Source organism: Dipodomys spectabilis, unplaced genomic scaffold, assembly GCF_019054845.1.
Source record: "Dipodomys spectabilis isolate Male_0828 unplaced genomic scaffold, ASM1905484v1 ptg000050l, whole genome shotgun sequence".
Classification (NCBI taxonomy): Eukaryota; Metazoa; Chordata; class Mammalia; order Rodentia; family Heteromyidae; genus Dipodomys; species Dipodomys spectabilis.
This window is the reverse complement of record NW_024870727.1, coordinates 10,121,559-10,145,691: the sequence shown is the minus strand read 5'-3', so window position 1 is coordinate 10,145,691 and position 24,133 is coordinate 10,121,559. Positions and strand designations below refer to the sequence as shown.

The following is a 24,133-nucleotide window of genomic DNA, read 5'->3' as shown; positions in this document are numbered from 1 at the left end:
GCGCTCTACCACTTGAGCCACAGAGCCACTTCCAGCTTTTGTTTTCTGCTTAGGTGGTGCTGAGTAATTGAACCCAGGGCCTCATGCATGCAAGGCAAGTGCTCTACCACTGAACCACCTTCCCAGCCCTACTTTGGGCTTTTTTGATAATTAATTGAAGACAGGAGTCCCATCAACTTTCCTGCTTGGGCTGACTTCAAACTGAATCCTCAGATCTCAGCCTCCTCAGTCGCTAGGATTATAGGCATGAACCACTGTCACCCAGCAAATTGCCAGTCCTTTTTAGTGACTCTTCTTAAGAGTCATTCGGCATGAACTTCAAACTCTACTATAGAGCCATAATAACAAAGACAGCATGGTACTGGCACAAAAACAGACCTGAAGACCAATGGAATAGAATAGAAGATCCAGAAATAAATCTACGTGCCTACTGTCAGCTGATGTTTGATAAAGGAGCCAAAGACATACAATGGAAGAAACACAGCCTCTTCAACCACTTGTGCTGAGAAAACTGGGTGGCCACATGCAGAAGACTAAAAGTAAACCACAGCCTATCACCATGCACCAACATCAACTCAAAATGGATTAAAGACCTTAACATTAAACCTAAATCTCTGAAACTACTGCAGGACAGAGTAGGAGAGACACTTGAACTTATAGGCACAGGAAGGAACTTCCTGAACAGAGTCCCAGGGTCACAACAAATTGGAGAGAGACTTGACAAATGGGACTACATTAAAATAAAAAGCTTCTGCACAGCTAAAGCCATACCAACCAAGCTAGAAAGACAACCAACTAATTGGGAAAAAATATTTACCAGCAATAAGTCAGACAAAGATCTAATATGCATTATATACAGGGAACTCAAGAAACTAATCCCTCCCAAACCTAACAAACCAATTACTAAATGGGCAAGGGAACTAAAGAGAGACTTCTCAGATGAAGAGATAAAAATGGCAAAGAAACACATGAAGAAATGTTCACCATCCCTGGTTGTGAAGGAAATGCAAATAAAGACAACCCTGAGATAGCACATTACCCCAGTCAGAATGTCCCACATCCTCAAGTCAGCCAACAACAAATGCTGGAGGGGATGCGGAGAAAGAGGAACCCTTTACACGGCTGGTGGGAATGTACACTTATACAGCCACTTTGGAAAGCAGTCTGGAGGGTCCTTAGAAAGCTAAAGATTGACCTCCCTTATGACCCAGTCATACCACTTCTAGACATCTATCCTGAACAACAGGAACCAGTATACAAGGACACATGCACCTCCATGTTTATTGCAGCACTGTTCACAATAGCCAGGATATGGAAACAACCCAAATGTCCCACCACAGATGAATGGGTCAAAAAATTGTGGTATCTATACACAATGGAATATTATGCAGCCATTAGAAATGACAAAATAATGGCATTTGCAGGGAAATGGATAGAGCTAGAAGAAATCATGTTGAGTGAGGTAAGCCAAGAGCTAAGAGACAAATGGTACATGGTCTCTCTGATAAGTAGATGTTAAATCCAAAATGTTAGGTGATATGACAAAATTAACAGGACTTAAGAAACAAAGAACTTCCACTCATCTGGTCGAACCACTACTAAATAACCCCATGCTGCTGATCACATGTATGGTATATATGTGTACACCGGAGGGGAACCAGGAAGACAATACAGAATTAGAGAGAATCAGGGAAAAACATATAACAACGGGATCCATCAGCTGCACTGGACATTGACCAAAATGAGCTAAGCAACTTAATGGCAGTGATAGGAGGGAGGGAACAAGTGGGAAACTGGGAACAGCTGATGCTATGCAAAACAAAAGAAATGTACATATCACCCAGTGTGGAAGAAATAACTATCACAAAGCTCATAGAACTCATAAATGTTATAGACCGTGATAGACAATTTGCTCCAGGAAAGTTAGATGTGTTTGTGACTTTAACTAAGCATCACTATCCCACAATACTGTGAAATTTGGGGAATTATGTCACCACTTAATCACAATAAAAAATTTGAAAAAGAGTAACATTTGAAAACAGGCAATCTTTAAAACATCTTTCTTGTATCATTTGGAAAGTGTTTCATTTGTTTTTCATGTTGCCCATATACATTAATGTATAGTAAAATCCTCTCCCCGAAAAAGAGTCATTTGGCACACTTTGACCTTGACTAAATCTCTTACATGTTGAGACACTGTTCCTTCCTGATAGGTGTTTCTGACTTATTTCTTTTGTTCCGAATATTTGATCTTCTCCTGTTTTCATCTCTATCAAATGTACATACTTGTTCATATCCCCATGAACTATAAGCTTCTTAGGGGCATTGGGAATGTCTTGTTTTTCTTTCTCCGCAAATACTTTAAAAATCATAGGAATTTCATGAATCTTTGTTGACTTTGGCATTTGTGTTGATTTTTTGGTGCACTTTACAAGGGTATTATTTTATTCCAGTTTCATTATGTTTACCTGCACACCAAGCTGTAATATGCTCTGAGCTTAAGATCATCAAAGTTATTTCACTCAAATATCTTAAATTGTAAGATTTTTTTTCTTCTGACTTTGTTTTATATGTGTGCTGTACTGCGGCTTGAAATTGGGACCTCTGTATCTTACTCATGATTTTTTTGCTAGTGGCCAGTGCTCTACCATGTAAGCCACACATCCAATTCTAGCTCTTTGCTGGTTAATTGGAGACAAGTGTCTCTCAGATTTGGCTACTCAAAGTGGCTTTGAACTGTGGTCCTCAGAACTCAGCCTCTAGGGTAGCTAAGATTGTAGCCATGAGCCAATAGTGACAGCCCTTTTGTTCATGCACTAATAATGTCTAGTACCTATCCAGTGCCTATAAAAGTCTAGACACTATTTTCCATAACTTATTTCACTTTATTTTCATAGAATCACATGAAATAGGTGTTAGTCTGCTTCTTTTTTTTTTTTTTTAAATAATAGGGCTGGGAGTGTGGCTTAGTGGTAGAGTGCTTGCGTAGCATGCATGAAGCCTTGTATTTTATTCCTTAGCACCACATAAGCAGAAAAAACTGGAAGTGCTATGGCTCAAGTGGCTAAATGCTAAGCAGCTTTGAGCAAAGTAAGCTCAGGGACAGTGCCTAGGCCCTGAGTTCAAGCCCTAGGACTGGCCAAAAAAAAAAAAAATACATTTTAGAATTTAAAAAAAATATTCAAGCCGTTGTTGTCTGGTACACCCAGCTTGTGACCTTGGCAGAGTCAGGCTAAAATTCATGTCTCTTTGATCTTTTCTCTCTATCTTTTGGAAAGTGTAGTATATTAAATGTCAACATGAATATTCTAGATGATAATTTTTATAAAAATTCTGAGGAATACAATATTTTTTCTACTTTAAAAGAAAATATCTAGTTCTGGTCCATTTGTTCCATTATTCCATTAATACTTAACAAAGTAGATAACCTCCTAGGACCTCAGAGACAGTGACATTTGACTATCAAACCTCTCATCTGGACTGGCTGCAATTGTGTAAGAAATTGTTTCTCCAGCCGAGCCGGACTGGAGTTGGGAAACATGACTGGGGATGGAGAGCTAACTCTGGGGTATGTGAACCGGACATGAATGCTAAACAAGAGGGCCCACGATTTGCAACCCAGGAACTGCTTAATTACCAAAGTCCTAGCTAAACTCCACTACACCTGCATAGGAATATGGGGCTGGTTTCAACATGCAGTCAACACAAAGTCATATTACACTGTGATCAATATAATCTCCCTGTGCTGTAAACTGAGATGCTGTCAATTATGAGTCACAGTTAGCTTTTTGGCAAGTATTTCATGTGTGAAACCCTTGAAAGCCTTGAAGCAGCCCAAAGTCTATCTGCTTTGAATTAACCTTTAACATGAACATAAAGTTCATTAAGCTTGTCGTAGTTCCAAAGGCAACTGTACTTCTATGAACTAAATAGATTTCGTGCATTTTATCCAGGACTACATGAAAGGCTGTACTAGAAATAGGATTTGACTCTCTGAGGGACTTGAACAGATAAACTGAGTGTATATGAAATGACTAATATTAGTAATGAGCAAAACTTGAAAGAAAAAAATATCCAAAGGTTTTGAGGGATTGGTTTCCTGTCCGTTTTTAAAGATCATATACCAAATGATTGTTTTATCTCATTTTTACTTTGAAGATTTTTTTTCTGAAGGCTTGGAATAGTCATTTAGCATTTCATCAGAGAGGAAAAATCTCCTTGCTTTCTCTCCACTCTGTTTCCATATCTTTTTGGTTTTTCAGTTCCTTCATGCAAGAGACATGTTGTGTTTTTGCCAGTACTGGGACTTGAACTCAGGACCTTCCATCCTTATTTTTGCTTTATCCTTTCAAGACTAGAGGTCTACCATTTGAGCCACACCTCTACTTCCATCATTTTTCCAGTTAAATGGGGATGAGTCTCTCAGATTTGTTTGTGAGGGCTGACTTTGAACCTCAATGCTCAGATCTCAGTCTACTGAGCATAAGCCATTAGCACCCCACATCAAGGGGCATTTGCAAGATTTTATTATGTACTACACTCTGGAAATTAAGCCTTAAGAGTCTTTTCACACACAAAACAAAGGTGTTTTTACCCTCTGGTCTAGCAGGGAAGTCAGTGCATAAGGAGGCAGTGTAGTAGAACAACTGTAAAGATGTTTATTGTATAGTTCCAGAACCTCAGGCAGCAATAGCTAAGATACCCAATCTAAAAGTGCTCAGGGAAAGTTTCAGAGTTAACAGAAAACCTGAGTTTGAAATGAGTACAAAGCATCAGTCCCAAGGAAAAATCTATCAAAGCCTCGGAGAACTGTCAAGATCCCAGATACCTGCAAGGTCTGGATGGAGGATTACTGCACAGATAGACATCGCATTGAAAAGAACAACAATTAATGAGGCTCTTTGAGTTTCTCATTGGGTCTTTTCATTTGCCATAGAACCAGACGATTTTTTTTCCCTCCCCTTAGAAACAGATTTCGTGGGGCTGAAACACGTTTCAGTAGGAGGTGACTACACATATCATATATGTCAAAATATGTGAAAACATATTTTAAAATATGTTAAAACTGTAGGAGCAAAATCACTGAGTGTGAAGGACCTCTGAAGGTCCTTAGATATCGATTAAATAAAGGGTGCACCTGCACAAATACACTGGCATTCAAGTGGATGTGCACAGAGCTGACCAACATGAATCCTGACAAAGCAATGAGCATGCTGGGATTTCAGGAGCACACAATCTCTTCCAGGGAGTCTGTACGTCTTTGGTTTAAGTGCAGTCATTCAGAGTGATGCCTCCAGCCTTGTTCTCTATGCTTAATATTATTTGAGCTATTCAAGGTCATATGTAATTATCCTTGAATTTTAGCAACATCCCTATTTCCATGAAGAAATTCAACTGAAGTTTTAGAGGGAATGCATTGAATTATGGGACTGCACTGAATTTGATTCTTCTCTCTGGTGGTGTACTTTGATTCCTTTGTCTTTTTCATTTGTGTATCTATGACAGGATTTTCCCCCCTCTGGGGTTATCATGAGGATTACATTAAACATTCTGTAGTTATTTTAAGTTGACAACAATTTGATTTGGATGACATATAAAAACTTCAATATTTTTTATCTTTTCTTTCCCTCACTTTTTATGTTTTTTGATGTTACAGTTTACACTTCATTATCCCTTGAGTTTGTTGCTTATTTTTCCTGTTTCATTGAGTCTGCTGTTGAAAATCTCTGTGGTGTTTTTCAGTTCACTCATTGTGTTCTTTGACTGCAGAGTTTCTTTCTAGTTCTCTCTCTATTTTTCCTGTGGTTTTGGTCTCAAACTTTCATTATGTCCTTATACTATTTCTCTAATTCCATTTATTTGTCTTAAATGGAATTTAGGAAATAGGGTCCTTTGTAGCTGTCATATTTCTCTCATTGCTGGAGATCCTCTGGCTGTCTATTGGTGGTGTCTGTGCATTTAAGGCAGGAGATACCTATCCCAAATCTTACTGTCTTTGACTCTTTTCCTGGGATCCTTGGACAACCATCTTGCAAGACTTGTGAATGGGCTTGCAGCCAGAGTTTTCAGACAGACTGGCTCGGCAAAAGTTCAGCTCAACAGCAGGTCTGAGTCCACTGGGGTCTACCTGTCCAGTGGGTCTCCGGAAGTAATGCTGGAGTCTGGGTCCTCGGGACTGGACAGGATCATAAATCTGCAAAGACCAACCTGGTAAGGGAGTGGTGTGTGAGTCAAGAGCCTACGGAATCAGACTGAGATGCAAATAGTAGTCCTCACAACTGAGACTATAGGAAGATGCACCTGGGGCAAGAGTTGTCTGGGAGGGGACTGGTCCGAGTCTACTGAAGCCAGAAACTATGAGGATAAGCCTAGAGCTCTGCCCTATAGATACTACCCAGGCCTGGGATCTGGCTACAAGAGATGATTTAGCCTTGGTGCAACATGATGACTCATGCCAGGGGAGCCAGACTAGGGCCTGTAGTCCTGGGTCCAGTCTAGCAGTGTGGTGGGCTTGGAAGCCTTCTGTGTGGGTGCTAACTTGGGACTAACTTAGGTTTGATGCCTGGGTATACCAGGGGAAACCTGGTTCTGTTGTCCATAACAGTTTTGTGCTCAACTCACCACTCTTCACCTGTGCAGAGGGTACCTTTCGACCCATTGTGCTGTCTGGCTACAATACCATTGGTAGTGTGCCACTGGTCTTCCTAAGCCCTTCAGAGCACCTGTTCTTGCTTCTGCCCCCCTGCTGTCTTCTCTCGCCAGAATTTCTTAGCCCTTGGGAAATTATTTTCATGGATGGATGGATAGTTTCTCAATATGTTTCCGTGAGGCTACTAGAACAAGACAAGCCTATTTTGCTGTCTTGTCATTTCTGTTCTTTTCATTCTTGTTTCTCCTATCTTGTATTGGATAAAAACTGAAATTAGGCCTTAAGTTGTACTGGGAATATGTGAAATAAAATAGGTCTTAAGAATCTCCCCAAATTGTGACTAATAATCTAGTCTTTAAAATGATTTCTTGCCAGGGTATGAGCCGTTCAAGATAAATTACAATGCATTATTTTAAACTACTGTTAAACTAATGTATTTAGGAGAATCCTTACCAACTCATCTATCCAAATTACCCTCTTATTTATATTCTCTAAGTTATGCAGGAAGTGCAAAACAAAAAAAAACATAACAGAGCAATTTCTCTTGAATTTAAAATGCATTAACTGTGCATAAGCTGCAAGATGCTAAGGGATTTAAGAATGCAAAGTCAGTGAAAGATGACAAACCAAATGGCTTCTGGGCTGCTGTTTAGAAATAGAACATTTTCCTAATAAAGCACACATATGTTTTAATAATAGCTAATGAAGAGGGAAAGGATTCTTGAAGAAGAGTCCAGAGACAAGGGGATTTCCCTATAGAAACTACTATCAAAACCTATCGACTCAACGAAGCTTTGTTTCTAAAATCTACTACATCAGGTGCAATCCAAAATAATGCTGGATTTCTAGTAACCAAATAGACAAACACACAAAGCCAGTTTCTGGTGGTCATGTTCTCCTATAAAACCATTTTGTCAAGCTCTTTTGATGCAGATTTGGTACAGATGTGATGAGTATATTGAGGACTTAATCTATTCAAAGAGCTACAATATGTCCTGTTACTGATCTCTGAGAGGTAAAGATAGCATAAGAACTAAGTGTGTGGTGTCAGCCACCATTCACCATATTTCTTCTAGGAGACTTTAGTCTATTAAATGGGCTTATGACTAAAAACCCTACGGTCAAATATGGATGGGATACCTCATTTCTTTGTTATTTTCAGATGACTATAATTGATTGCACAGAACTGTTTTTGTTCTGTTTTGTCAATTGGAAGATTATTTGATGTTGGAAACTTTTATCACATAACATTAACTACTATTTCCCCAAATTGGGTCAAGAGACCTGATTTGAGAAGAGGAAACTCCATTCAATAAGAACAGTAATCACGAGAACAATTAGAAAGGATCCATGGAGGAGACCGTAACAAGGAGGAAGCTAAGAAAACAAAACCAGCCTCGTCTCAGTTAATCAGAGAATCAGAACAATGACTACTCAGACAGCAAGAACAAAATATAATTGTAAACATTACTTTAAAGAGAGAAAAAGAGAGAGAAGTATGCCAGTTGTTCACATAGTCCTTTAAAACAGAAGCCTTCCTTTTTTTCTTTTTAACTTTTTTTAATTGTTATTGTAAAGGTGATGTACAGGGGGATTGCAGTTATATAAGTCAGGTAATGAGTATATTTCTTTTTGAACAGTGTCACCTTTTCCCTCATTTTCTTCCAGTTTTTTCCTCCCAAATCTCCTTCCCCATAAATTGTATAGTTTATTTTCAACAGTGTCTAGTGAGTATCACTGCTGCATTTGTTCACTCTTTGTCCCATCATTTCGGTGCTCCCTCTTACCCTCACCAAAACTAGAAACTTATATACAAGATAAACGGTACAGAAAATTTAAAAAACAGCAACAAAGGTGAAAAAAGAAAGCAAAAAAGCAAAAATCCTCTTGTTTCCATTTCATGGAATTCATTTCAATAAACATCGTTTCTATGATCCATATGCACAGAGATATTGAGCTTCTGTGATTCTTTCCTGAGAATATCCTTTGGTCTCACTTTGTGGATGTTGAGAATCCTGTATAATTTATCATGTTCAAGTATAACTTTTTGTCTTTTACCATCCATTGTGTTTACTTGTAGATTTATAAGCACATTATAGTTACAACAAATGAGGGAAAACATGCAACCTTTTTCTTTGGGTCTGACTTACTTCACTTAGTATAATTTTTTCCAAGTCTTTTTATTTCCTTAGGAATGGGACAGAGTCATTCTTTCAGATGGAAACATAGAATTCCATTGTATACATATACTACGTTTTCTTGGTCCATTCATAAAGTGAGGGGCATCTGGATTGATTTCATATCTTGGCTATGGTAAATAATAATGCAATGAACATGATTGCACTGGTGGCTTTAGTGTGGCCTTGTTTGTTTTCTATTGGGTAAATGCCCAGAAGTGGAATTGCTGGGTCATAGGGAAGTTCTATGTTCAGTCTTTTGAGGAGCCTCCATATTGCTTTCCAGAGAGGTTGAACAAGTTTGCATTCCCACCAACAGGGTAGTAGTGTCCTGTTTTGGCTACATCCCTGGTAGGATCTGTTACTATTAGATTTCTTGGTAATGGCCATTCTAACTGGGGTAAGGTGGAATCTCAATGTTGTTTTGATTTATATTTCTTTTATGGCCAAAGGTGTTGAATGTTTGTTTTTGTGTCTATTAGCCATTCTTACTTCTTCTGAGAAATCTCTCTTTAAGTCGTTAGCTCATTTAATAATAGTTGTTTGTTTGTTTGAGGGTCTATTTTGCGGGGGGGGGGGGGTAAATTTTTTTTAGATATGAGGCCCTTGTCTGAGGCCCTAGTAAAGATCTTGTCTCATTCTATTTGTCCCCATTTATCCTATCTTTCTTTGATTTGTTGTGATTCTGGATCTTAGGAAGTTTCGACCAGTGCCTAGAAACCCTAGTGTTTCCCCTACCCTTTCCTGTAATATTTTCATGGTATCTGGCCTTACATTGAGGTCTTCGATCCACTTGGAAATGATTCTGGTGCAGGGTGATATATAAGGATCTAGCTTCAATTTTCTGCTAGCATTCATTTCTTAACCTTGACTGGCTCACAATAGAAGAAAGAATATGACATGGCACAGCTCTGAAGGGGACTCAGATATTTATTGAGACATGTAGAAAGAATGAATAATTCCATCAATTTCTCTGCAAAAATACACCATATTCTTAGTGTTGTGAATCCTTTTTAACTCAACTTATCTTTGTGGTAATAAGTTACATTTAATAAAAAGGTAACATTTTTAATTTTACATACTTCAAAATATACATTGTGTCACTATATTGCAACAAAAACAGTATTTTCATCACATCCAAAGCCTTTCTAATGGCTTTTTTTCTGACAACTTATCTAGTCTCAACCAAAGCCACCAGTGATCACTCTGTGTCAACGTTGATCTGGTTTGTGTTTGTCATAGTGTCAATAAAGAGAAGAACTCTCTGTGTAATCATTTATGCTTGGCTTCCTTTGCCCAGCAGAATGTTTCTTAGACTTATCTATGTCCTTGCATCTGGTAGTAGCTCACTCCATTTGTATTACTAAATGCTATTTGTCATACAATAAATAAGTATAAAATTGTTGGGACAGATGGTAAGCACATATATAGCATCCCTAAAGCACTGTCATACTATCTTCTGGAGTTCAATGATTTATCTTCCCACCCAATGTCCAAGGGGTCCAGGTGGTCTGACTCCTTCTCTAACCTTACAATTGTCAATGTAGATGTGATGCTAAGTCTCTCCATCTATGTTCATTGGAATAATTAGTCTACGATTTTGCTTTTCTAATGTTTTTCTGGTTTGATATTAGCTGACTTCATTAAGCAGATGAAAGTATCACCTCTCAACTCTTTTCTGCAAGAGTTTGTGAGGGATCGGAATAGACTTTTAAATGTTTGAAACAATTTACCTGTGATGATATTGTGCCTTGAATTTTCTTTAGAAAAACAAAATACATTTATTCATTTGTGTGTATTCACACATGTGTGCCAATCCTGGGGCCTAGATTCAAGGCTTGGGCACTGTCCTTGACCTTTTTTGCTCAAGCTAATGCCCTATTATTTGAACCAGCTCCACTGCCAGCCTTTTGGTGATTAATTGGAGATAGGAATCTCACAGGCTTTCCTGCCCTGGCTGTGTCCAAATCATGATCCTAAGATCTCAGCCTCCTGAGTAACTAGGATTACAGGCATGAGCCACCAGCCCTTGGCTTAATTTATTCAATTATAGAAGTTGGGATAGATCTTTTTAAGGCATTCCATGACTTCTTCAATTAATAAACTGTAATCCATTATGAGGTAGAAGGTATTTGTGTTTCATGCAAGTGGTCAAATATATTTTCATGTGATTATTTGTAATATTTCTCATTCACTCCTATTTTTGCTTTAAATTTGATCCACTTAAATGGTTGACATTTTATTGACATTTAAAAAATGACTCTATGAATTGTTTTGGCACATTTTTATTTTATTGGTTTCAATCTAAAGTTGTTCCTTTTTCTCTTTGGGATTAATTTTTTCAACTTTTGGCAGTTTCTAAATGTTATATTTCTATTATGACACAAATACCTAAAACTACCCATTTCTCTAACCACTGCTTTATTTTTCTCCCACACATTGCAATAGTGATTTTGTTTACTTAAAAATGGATTTGTATTTCCCCTGGGATTCATTATTTCAGTCATGGATAACTTAGAATTTTGTAGTTAAATTTCTGAATACTTGGGGAATTGTCATGTGTCATTTCACTTTTTATATTCTAACTTAATCTACTTTGATCAAAGGAAAAACTCTATATCTGTAATCATTGTATGTTTATTGAGCCTTTATTTTTATTCATAAATAAGAATGTGTATTCTTCAGTTGTTGATTGAAGTGGCTATAAATGTCAAGTCATTTACATTACCATTAAGTCATGTGTGAAGGTCTGTATATTCTGTTACCTTTTGCTTTTGTTTTTATTTTGTACTTCTGGAAACCCAGGATCTTATGAATGCCAAACACTACTTCTGAGCTACATACCACGTCTCTTCTGTTGACTTATCAGTTAAAATTAGGGAAATGTTAGTAATGAATTAATTCATTGAAAGACATAATCTCCCAAAACATACAAGCAGAGATATGCAAGGTGAATAACTTTTGTATTCACTAGAGAAATTGTATCAATAATTAATCATCTCCCTAAATGGAAAACACTTGGCCATAAACCATCAGGTGTAACAGATTCAAATTATAGAAAGTTTCTCAAGGAACACCTAAAAGTATTTATGCTTAGTATTGATTGGGTTACAGTTGCATGACTATGGGAGAAGGGTAGGTTTATACCATGATTTGTTGTTTCATATTCTGCCTTATAAGATGCATATAGGCAGGACAAGCATGGGAATTTTGCTGTCACACTCTAGCATCCTATAAGGTAGACAAAAGTAGAGTCATAAAAGCTGACAAGAGCCACTTAACTCAAACACTAGCAAGTAAGCTCTCTGTGGAGGATCCTAATCGGATCTGTGACTTCTCATTTCTGTGAATTTCTAGAAAGAAAAGAAAATGATCAATTGATTAAAGCAGAAGCAAATGAAGGATGAGGCCAGCTTATCCGAAGGGCTTTCCACTCCAGCTGTAACTAGGGATCTCCGTTTCCTCCGCAGGCTGCCTTCTCTTGACACCCTGACTGCCTGTCCACAGGGACCTGGAAAAGAGACACAGACTTTATCTACAGATGACCCTATTGCTTAAAGAAGCAGGAAAGACAGGGAGGAAAAGAAATTTAAAAGTATGGAGGTATCTGAAGGATTTTTTGTAATTCTTCATTTCATTTTGGGTAGCAGGGTGCAGGAGATAGATTGTCCTGACATTAAATTAATTCTTCTTGTCCTTGATCTAAATTTAGATCTGTCCAGAGTTGAGGTCTAGATCATGAAGTTAGGGAAAAATTGTTGAACAACTTCCATGGGAAAACAAGACAAGGCTCTCTAGATTTTTCCTCCTTTTTAAGGAGCAAATGCAACCACCTCTGTGCTTTCTTGACCTTTCTTTGTGGACTCTTCCATGCTATACATCTTTCTGAACTGACTGAAATGTAAGCTATCACTGCTTAATTGCTTTCAGAGATGGACCCCTGCACAGGTGGTAATGGATGCGCTCACATATGTCAGAGTAAGAATGGCGTGGCCAGGTGTGCCTGCCACCCAGGGTACCAGCTGTTGGAGGACAAAAAGGCCTGTGAAGGTAGGAAGTTGATTCTGATGGCTTAATTGTCTGTTTCTCATTTTGTGGTAGTGCAGTTTTGAACAGTCAGAAGAGCTAGGAGAAACGATGTTGATATTTTTGCCAAAAAAAGAAACACTGAAACTCTTATTTGATCATTCCAAAAGGTATTTTTATAATATTATAAAAACTCAGTGAAATTCTTAGTTTGAATTTTTTAATGTCCTACTGTCATTTCAGAATTAATGCTTTTTGTTTTCTGGGTGTTTTTTAATATTCTGAATTGAGTTCCAGAATTAATATTTCGAAACCTTCTGTAACCACACAGGGAGTTTTTGATTATAGGCTACAAAAGGTGGAAATAATCTTTGAAAAGCAAGTGTGTGCAAATGAATGCTCTTAGAAGTCAGCAATAATTAAACTAAAAAAGAAAGAGACTCAATAAATGCAAGGTTACATATTTTTCTTTCCTAGAAATAGCAAAACAGACATCCTTCAGTTCAAGGATGAAAGTGATGAATTATTCCATGACCAACACCGATAAATTAAGCCCATTCCTGGGGGACAGCTTTTGTTTTAATAACTTCTCAGAAATCTCTGAATCCTTCATTTTTATCATGACATTTTCATGAAATGAGAAAGTTTATATTTGGATTAATGATGAAAATACCAAAATGTTTCTGGACTTAGGGGACTGATAAACATTTCGAGGAATTGAAAAAGAAATTAGGTGTAATATTAGTGAGAAATTGGTTTTATTTTTTCTAAGTCAGAATTAGGATAAAATATTTCTATGGATTTTTTAAACTCCAGTATTCTGACAGAGAACATTTTTGCTTTGCTCTTCTGATTCCAGGGAGCTTTCCCAGCAGTACCTGGGAGAAAGAAAGAGATAAAATGAAATCTTGTTGAATATTTGTTGAAAATGGATCAAATTAGGGAGGGAGGTAGATATGTAGATGACAGGCGTGGGAGAGACAGATAAATAGATCACCAACATATTTTTGAATTTGAATTTTAATAGTTTTTTTCTAGAAAAGTCTATTCCCAAACTGCTTTATGTTGAGGATTTTACAAAAATTGTATAAATGCGTGCTGGATGGCAAAATGCTGAGACACTTGTGGAAAGAAAATGAAGATAAGACCCATCCATTTACAAGGAAGGGACAAGGATCACCTGAGACACAAATCTAGAGTCACATGGAATAGAAGTGACCGTAGGTGGAGAGAGACAGCGACAGAGAAAGAACCAGGGGTTACATGTCCTACCTAGTAACAGCCACATAAAGGCTCAAACTCTGACTTTCCAGTGACTAAACACATACTACCTCATTTAAAAGAGGAATATGCTAATATTTATTAAGAATGTGATAAATATTCAAAAATACATCTTCAAATGATTTCTACTTGCATCAGTAGAAGATAGATTTGGTCTGGGTTTTTTTTTTTTTTTTGTCTTTTTTTTTTCTAAGCAATTGCTTTGCATCTTTAAATAGTTAAACAAATGAGTTTCTACACCACGTGTCCATTCATGTCTACAATGCATCATGTTTTTTGTTTTTTTTGGGGGGGGTCCAGTTGTGGGTCCTGATCTCTGGGCCTGAGTGCTGTCCCTCAGCTCTTCAGCTCAAGGCTAGCGCTCTACCACTTGAGCCACAGCGCCACTTCTGGCTTTTATCTTTTTGCTTATGTGGTGCTGAGGAATCAAACCCAGGGCCTCAGGCATGCAAGGCAAGCGCTCTACCACTGAGCCACCTTCCCAGCCCCCTACAATGCATCTTGACCAGATCTTTTCTCCCCTTTTCCCAGTTAATAGATACCACTGGTTTTTAGTTGAAGTATTTTATGGCATCTGACCAACACTGGAGCCAGGTCTAAATTGTTGGTTTATTGACAGATTCCTTCTCTACCCAAAAGAATATAGAGCCTAATTGGTATTTATTGTCACCGTACACTTTAAGGGTTCATTGAAGAAGAGTTGGTTGATTTTCATAGTTCAAGCAAGTCTTCCTCAGAGTTGCAAAGATGTAGCTGTTGTGTCTCTCTCTGGGCAGATAGAAATGAGTGCGCCGAAGGGCTCCTCTCTGCAGTCGTCCTGTATCAACTCAGTGGGAGCTTTCACATGTGCCTGCCACCCGGCTTGGAGCTTGGAGCTGATGGGAAATACTGTTACCTAAGTGGCAACATTCATAGCCCAGAATTGTGTGACACATTATACGTAGACACAGCAGCAGTGAATATCTTGAGAAAGCATCCTAAAGGAAGGATGGGGGCTGGGAAAGCCAGCCACCTTCGCTGATCATCAGATCTTCTGACCTGTGCCTCACTTGCACCTACAGTGTTCTTCTTTGTGAAGCTTCTCTCTTATTCTGTCACCTCTGTCCTGCAATGCTTACTACACACTAAAACTTCAGTGGGAAATTCAAGGAAAAAGAACTACCAGTAGCCAACAGTAGTACACAGTGTAGCCTGTGTACTACCACTCCTGACATATTGCATGCCCAAATGTGTCTTCCATGCTGGCCTTCTTCCTCTTTCTCTCACTGATATTCCTCTTTTTAAAAAATTATCTTTAGGTAATTGTGCAAAGGAGTTGACATGTAACGAAGCAGTTGGTGAATATAATACATCCTGATCAGTGTTATCCCTTTCAATGCCCTTACCCATCCCTCCCCTACGCAACCCCATTCTTTACTCTTCTTAATTTTGCAGGGCACACATTGAATTCTTGTCCACATTCTTCCCCTCTGCCCTTCATTCTTCTATCCCTTTCCCCTTGAACCCCTCCTATCCCACCCCTTTTGAGGACCCACTTCCTGTTTTATTTTGCTGAACTTCGAATTTGGCTTTCTAAGGAATTACACTATCTGAGATCTCCCTTGAATCTACTGTATTTCAGTTAATGCATTTATATACACTTGCATACCATGCAACATATTTACTTATGAGTTTGTAAGCTAACTCTAGCTTGCACATGTATGGAAAAACATGCATCCTTTTTCATCAGACCTCTTTAAGCAACTTCTTCTGCATTGCTTTTCTTTGCCTCATCCCACTACCTTTAATCTTCACACAGTTATGATCTATGTCCTCCAGTCTTCGCTGTCTTCCTCGCCTAGACTTAGCTGTACAATTCAATGTGCTCATAATTAGGAATATGTTAAGATGTTAATATGCTCAAGGCCCTTGTTAATGTGCTCAAGGCACAGTGGTCCATATCTTCCCATACCTTACTACACCTTTCTACCTTTGCTCTCCATCTCTGATCCACCTCTATGTGAATTTCTTATATGTCCAACTCCTCTTCTTCTAATTACACGTGAACAAACTATGCACTCGGTAACTGTACTTGTAAGACTGGTAATCACTGCAAATGGATAGGACCAAAAGGGAATAGCGAATTGTGAGTCTCAGCCCCAAAGATGCTCTGCCCACTTTCTCACATCTTAGTTAAACTGTCCACAGTGCTGAAGCCAAAAAGCCCCATAGCACCAGTGAGTTACAGTACTGAGGCTTGAATTAGATTCTTTTAACTTGAGGACAGCTTTCTGCTGTGTTCCTATCCATTGCATGCCTCTTTATTGGGAGTAACTCAAAGAAGAATTAAGGCAATAGGACATAAAACAGTTTTGCGTTCTCACCTGGACTCCTTCTAGGGAATGATTTTACTCATTCCATGGTTGTATGTCTATGTTTCTTACAGCCACATTTCTACTATGCAAAGACTGCAGTTTGCTTCAGTGATGTTTGCTTTTTAAAGAGCAAACTAAATAATATGGGAGGAAATCAACTAGTAATTAAAATACAACTTCTCAAGTTAGTCTTTCTGAATGCCTTAAGGAATTCGTTCAGAGAGAGAAAAAAATGCAGATTATTTTCTTTTTGAATAATAGTTGGTTTTTAAACATCACCAGAGATCTAGTAAAAGAGCATATTTTGCACATGTATGAAATAATACATCTTGCAACTTGACAGGTTCATTCTCAGTTATCATGAAAGAGGGACATTGGCTGCTAATGATTTAATGAGTACAGGCTTTCTATAGAATTTACTTGGAAAAGCAATTTGCCCTAGAGTTGAGCAAATTGGATAGGAGTCTATTTGTTATATTTAGTTCCCTTTGACAAAGTTCTTTCTGAAGCTATAACAAGACTACAATATTTGCTAACTAAGTACCAACTTTCTTCATGAGCTCATATGTTGAGATGTTTAAGAGCCTGCAGGCAGCATAAATCTTTTCAATGCATGGTAATATTTAACCACTAATTGTATACCTGTCTAACAAGTGCACTTTATGATACTTGCTTTGACTTTTTCCTAGAAAATACAGTTTTGTATTTATGCAATTTCTTCTGAGATGGTCACAAAATACTTCATAGTTAGCCACTCATTCCTCACAGTGTGCTATGAATTAGTTCTCACTTATCTTGTGAATAGAAATTAGAAAGTTCACAATCTGGGATGATTACATAAGATCTTCTCCTTACAAAGTGTATACTAGAATGTAACATAAGTTCCAGATATTTTATTGGTCCAACAATAATACATGCATTGCCGGCGAGAAGCAACTGGGATCATTTGTATTTAAGTTTGATATTTATTTTATAATGTATAGCAGTAAGTTGTCATGTATCATCTAGATTTAGAATCCAGAATCTCAACTTGCTTCTACTAGGGTATTACAGCTCTGATATTTGCCTTGTGATAATCCCATTTATTTTTAATGAGTTATTATAGTACCATTTATGTATATGTTTAAATTACCAAGGCAGTATCACAGGCAGAAATGAGAGAAGCCCAAATGAAATTCTTCAGATGTCCAGACATTCTGATTCTTGTCCTGAAAAGGTGGTAACCATAGGAAATCTATATGTATATACATACATATACATACATGTGTATACACATATATACATATACATATATATATATATACATATACATACATATATATATATGTATATATATATATCCTAAGAATTCTGTAGGGTACATGATCTTTAGGATACGTGTTTAATAGCCACTGGGAGACCCAATGTTTCCATACTGCATCACTTAGGTATTAATCTATTAACAGATAGAAATCTATACCACTCGTAGGTTCATTAATATTTTAATATGGTGTAGATATTTACAATGCTTATAACCCTCAGACTTTCCCTTTATAGGCACCAAGTTTTGATAAATTTCCAATAAAGTTGGTCTTCCTCTCACAAGAGAAAGTATGCCCATTGTTGACATGTGTTCAGTTTTCTCTGTTGTTATGCTAACTCTGGTGTTAGACTCTCTTGCTTCTTTTGGAAAGGGATTGAGTTGGAAATTGTCAATAGCTGTAAGAAGGACAATGGTGGATGTTCTCAGTACTGTGAACTTGGGATTGGAGGGCCATGTTGTTCCTGTAACCACGAACACCAGCTGGATTCTGATGCAAAAACATGCATAGGTAATGTTTAGTAAATGTCATGTTCATTCAAAAGTTGCCTCGACTCATTTAGCCTTGTCATCTTAGCGCTTTTTGCTATCATATCAGCCACATGCCTCAAAATCCAGGAGAACGTGATTGAACAGTGTCTCTGGCTTGATAATGTGAAAAGAAGGTTATTTGGCCAAAAAAAAAATCTTTACACTTAGGTATTTAATTTCAAATTAAGGAGCCTAAACACATTTCGACAAAATACAGAGGCTTGTTAGTTTCGTCACAGGAAATTAGTCCAAGGTCTGGCTAGTGATTGGATACGATTTGCCATCCAACAACATATGTTACCATGCATCTCACTTCCTACTGCAAGCAGAAACCAAATCAGGTGCATTTGGTTTCTAAGCACATAATGCTGTGGAATGAATATTCACCTCTTACATGACCAATAACTCTATTCCAGAAGAAAACTTTAAAAGGTAATTGTTCTCTGGATATTCCAAGCTAAACCTCTAGTTCTCCCAAAATATTAGTAACTTTTATGCCATTTGGTACATTGAGAAAAATAAATCTCCTCTCTGGCCCTTCCTCATAATGAATGTTTAATTTAGATCTGAAAAAAAATGAAGCTATAAATAGGGATAGAATTATGCCACACTGTCATGCTCTCTGGCTCGAAGGACATTATCAAGACCCCAAATAATGATTTACCATCATTCAGGAATTCTGATACCATATTTTCTTTCTTTTGTAATGTTTTATTTTTACTCTCTTGAAATTATAATATGAAGACTAAAAAGCACTTTTTGTCCATTTCATGTTACTCAGTACAATGGAAAATAATTGGAAGAGAGACAAAATTTCATGTATTAAGCATTTGCGATTTCTTTTCTAGTCTTGGCATTGTGGCAACAGAGACTAAATCTCAAGAAATTTTGCAGTAATATGGTTTCATAAATTATGTAAGCCAAAATGATGCCATTACTTATCATTCTTAATCCAATATGGATTAGTGGCTTGCTGTCAGTCTGCAATAGTTAACTTACCAAAAACAAATTGATTTCCTTACTTCTGTATGTACTGAATAAATATAATTCTTTTCCTACCCTGCTAATGCATACATTTATGGAAAGATAATTTCCTTCCTTTCTTCTTTCCTCCTTTCTTTCCTTCTTTCTGCTCCTCATTTGATAAGAAAAACTGAAATTTTTCTAAACTCTTTCTTTGCAATTTATAATTTGGTAACTTCCTTTATTCTTTAAAAAGTACAATTCAGTGAAGTTCTTATTTACAGCTAGAAAAAAAATATAGCATCTGCCAGGGTCAAAATGCAGAAAATTGAATATTTATAAGATTTCAGCAGTCAACATGACAATGTTACATTGCTTATGGTTCAAGTTTATTTCATTTTCCAACAATAAAACTTATTCCCAAAACCAAATATTCATTCTTGTGCAATTCATTTGGAGTGCATAGAACCATATTTGGCTTATTTGCCTGGGAACAAATTAAAGTCCTGGATGCTTTTTTTTGAAACACTTAAGCGTGAAAGATATTAAAGAATTTCAAGCTTATTTCAATATCAACTATTTTCTAAAATATGAGAATATCCATAGAAGTGTAAAAAATGTCAGCCAATATTCAAGTGATCAATCAGTTCTGACCAAAATGCAAAACTAAAAATGCCAAGACTTGTTGGCACTGAGACCTAGAGACACATGGAAAACATAATTTGAAAGGTAGCTATACAAAATGCAAATATCAGATAGAAAGCAACAAACCTTAAATTTAGCAATTGTTTGGTTATACAAAAAGTATTTTTCCTCATTTTTTATCTTTGGAGATTTATTCAGTGATATATGGCTGACAGATAGAAATAATGAAATTTTTTATTTTAATGCTTTTCTAAAATCAAAGTTGAAACATCCAGTTGTTTTGCCTGATTAAAATCAGTGTTCTCTCTCTGATTTGCACTAAGCTTTCATGAAGGTGAATAATGTAGTATGGTTCAGATTGGCCAATGTAGGTAAAATATGACCATCAGAAAGAAGGGAAATTAAAAGAGTAAAATAAGCAATAAAAAAATTCAGCAAGGGCTAGGTGCCAGTAGCTCACACCTGTAATCCTAGCTACTTAGGAGATTGAGATCTGAGGGTACCAGTTCAAAGCCAGCCCAAGCAGGAAAGTCTGTGAGATGCTTATCTCCAAAAAAACCACCAAAACACCAGAAGTGGCACTGTGGCTCAAGTGGTAGAGGGCTAGCACCTTGAGCTGAAGAGCTGAGGGACAGCGTCCAGGCCCAGAGTTCAAGCCCCTCAATTCACAAAAAAAAAAAAAAAAAAAAAAAAAACCCTCAGCAAGGAAGACCTTAAAAGGAAAGACAGAAAACAGTACACATAAGCATTTGAAGGGACAAGAAATTTTAAGAAAGACTTAGAAAGAATGAGTTTTCAGAAGACTTTTGAAGACTGTGGATGTGAGAATAGTTAGAAATACCCTGAAAGCAATAAAAATGGAGGAGAATCCAAAATGGATCGTAAAATAACAGCCAGACAGAGAGATTTATTTTTGAATTATGCAATGTAGTTTTCCTCTTCACTGAGGCTGATAAATTTGAAGGTTCTGGCACTTGAGAAGAACTTTTTTAAATTTGGAAATTGAAGGGAAAAAAAAGATTTTTAGAGGGGATGATTTTTATTGTTTTATCAAAAAATTTAAAACTCTCTGTTTTTGCAATTTAATGTAAGAGACAAAGGAAAGTTTGATGTAGGGGAGAAGACAAATACCTTTGGATATTTTTTCTAATGTTTAATTTTATTTGTATTTATTATTATAGTTTTTATTATCCTTAAGAAGTTTCAATTCAACATGTCAGTCTGTCTTCCAGAATTTGATTAGTCTCCCTGCTTATGACATTTTGGAGGAGCCTGGTTGTGTCCAGATGACCTTCATTTAGATATTTCATAGTGACCTTCTCACCTTGACTAACGGCATTCTTTAATTGTTTTTATTTCTTTAAGTAGTTCTACAAAGGAGGTGCCTACAACAAAGCAGTGTCATCCCTTCAACACCCTCCCCTTTGACCTAGTCCTTCTCTTACTTTTCTTAGTTTGTGGTCTACACAATGAGTTCTTGACTGCATGCTCCCCACATTTCCACCTTCATTCATCTTTCCTTCCCTCCTTGCCCTCCTACCTTGGCAAGCACCCCTTTCCTAATGTTGATTTTCTTGAGTTTTGATATAGTCTTTCTAAAAGATTATGCAATTTGAGTTCTCTGGGGAGTATATTATACTTCAGGTAATTCATTTGTAACTACTTGCACATGGCCCAACTTGTTTACTTATATATTCATAGGTACATTCTATCTACTACAAGTAGATACAACCTTTATTTTCTGGATCTGGCTTATTTTAATATAATGTTTTCCAAGTTTTTCTTTCCATTTTCTTACTGTTATAGTATAGTGGTATAGTATCACTTTTTCCAAAAGATGAATAAAATTCCAATGTGTGTGTGGGGATCATTTTCTTGATCCATTTGTCCATTGAGGTGCATCTGTGCTTCTGCCATAAGCCCAGGTGAATAGTGCTGCAATGAACATGGTTGTGCTGATGTCTTTACTATAATTGACTGCATTTTCTTTCCTTCCTATCCCATGTCTTCATTTCCTTGAGTTGGTATCTTTTCCAAAGTTGAGACACCAAACTTTTTTGTTGTTGTTTGTTTGTTTCTAATCTGTGGCTGCTCTTGTAGTTATGGAGCAATAGGATACAGCAATAGGATTTGCTGTAAACCCAGCAAAACAGATCATTGAATTCAGGCAGAAGCTTAGAGTCAAAAATCTTGACTGCACAGTTCCCAAGTGCCCAGCCTGAGGGCAGTAGATGGAAGTGTCTGAAAAAAACCTCACTCTTTATGTTAGCAATGGTCTCTTCAAAAGCCACATGTACTGTTTGGCTGAGGCATTTCATCTTGAAATCTTCTCCTGATTTTTGATATTTCCCAAGGCAGTTAGGTCTTAAGGAAAAATATTCCAAATCTCAGAGTTCTAGAATAAAAATACTGACGTAGACTTAAAGATCATCATTTGAACAGGATCTACTCACCTGGCAGGACATTCCACAGTAGTGATGGCAAAGTTAGATTAAAACCCCAGGCCTCATTTGTCTCCATCAGATCCTCAAATCCTCTGAAAATGCTCTGAGCAAATGCTCTGAAAATATTTTATAACTTAATTGAAGCATAATATTTAGAATAAATATCCTTCCTAGTCTCAGAATTGAAGTAACTGCTTTTCTTTAGGATGCTGTGAGAGTAGAACTTTTTCAGGGAACACTCTTTGATCTGAAGTATTAGAACAAACACATTTTGGAATCTGGGTCTGTCTCCGTTTTGCAGCTGTCACATGGTTACTAAATGAATTGTTTGGCTCTTCTTTATCAATCTGTCTTTTTGTTCTTTAAATTCTCTGTGTGTTCACTCCCCTGACTGTTTAAAATGGAATAATCTGCTGGATCTCTTTTTCCTCTACTTCTAAATACATTTGGAGATTATTTACATTCCTTTAAAATAAACAACAGGCATAGAAGAAGCATCCAAGAAACACTCATACAGTGTGCCTCATTATTTTCCTGTTCTCTTCAATCTCTGCACTGGGCGACTTCAACAATGGATGATCAAGGGAAGCAGTGTTAATTTGGAAATGAGGCATCTCATAGCTTCAGTGTGTTGGTTAAATTCCTGTTTCTGCCATAGCAGACTTATCCTTTCTCTTTCAGATTTTGATGAATGTAAGAACAGAGACTCCTGCTGTGCCCAGCTCTGCATCCACTATTTAGGGGGCTATGAATGCAGCTGCCAGCAAGGCTTCCAGATCAGCTCTGATGGTTATACCTGTGATGGTAAAGTGTTGCTATCTGAAAAGACAAAATAAACAGAATGGGCCAACCACTGGAGAAGGAGCTCTGACTCAGAGGCACGAAAGAGATTTGAGGTTCTACCTGTGTCTACCACCAAGTACTGTCATGTGGACCTGGGTGAATCTAGCATCTAAGAGCACAGGGTCCATCAGCCCATTAAATCCAGTAATAGGCTTAGTGAGTGCAATAAAAAAATAAATGTAAAGTGCCTACTAGGGTGATCAACACAGAGAAACAATTCAACTAAAAGTAACTACAATTATTATCATGGTCATTAGGCCACATTCCCGCTCACCTAAGTTTATATATATATATATTCAGGCAAATGAGATATTGTGAAGGTCGCATGCTGTCTTTAGAATTATCCACGGCCTGCCTGACTGGAATTAGCTGGTTGCTGAAAGTCATTTTCAATGAGCTTCTTTTATTAAATTAGAGGACAGTATTAAAAGGCTTATCATTTTATGAGCCAAAATCTGTGCCAGAAACCTTTACATATGGAATACTAATAGAGCTAAGGTAAATTTTAAGGTGAGTGCTCTCACAATGTTCTAACCTAATTGTTAAGATTATTTTGCCTGCCTCTCAGATGGCTTCTTCCTTGATACCTTCTTTTTCATGTATAGGTGTTAGAATGCAGTGTGAAGAGTTAGCTGACTTTGCATATACCATTACTAAGATCTCATGTGAATTGTTGCAGTGATTTACTTTAGCTGTATCATCTTCACATTTTCATTTTTTTTAATTTTCAAGTTAAAAATGTATGGCCTTTAATACAAAGGGGTTTCAATTATACATCAGTTTATAGGAATAATGCATCTAATCAATGTCACCTCTTCCATGGTTCTCCTCCATCTCTCTAAATTGCATTGTGTAATCATTATTATTAGTATGAACTACAGTTGTATTGAAGTTAAATTACAGATCAAAAAGACTGATAT

At 37.1% G+C, this 24,133-nt stretch overlaps 1 pseudogene; it reads left to right on the top strand.

Moving 5' to 3' along the window:
- The window catches only part of LOC122107261, a 434,407-nt pseudogene that overhangs the window by 386,773 nt on the left and 23,501 nt on the right, over positions 1-24,133 (top strand).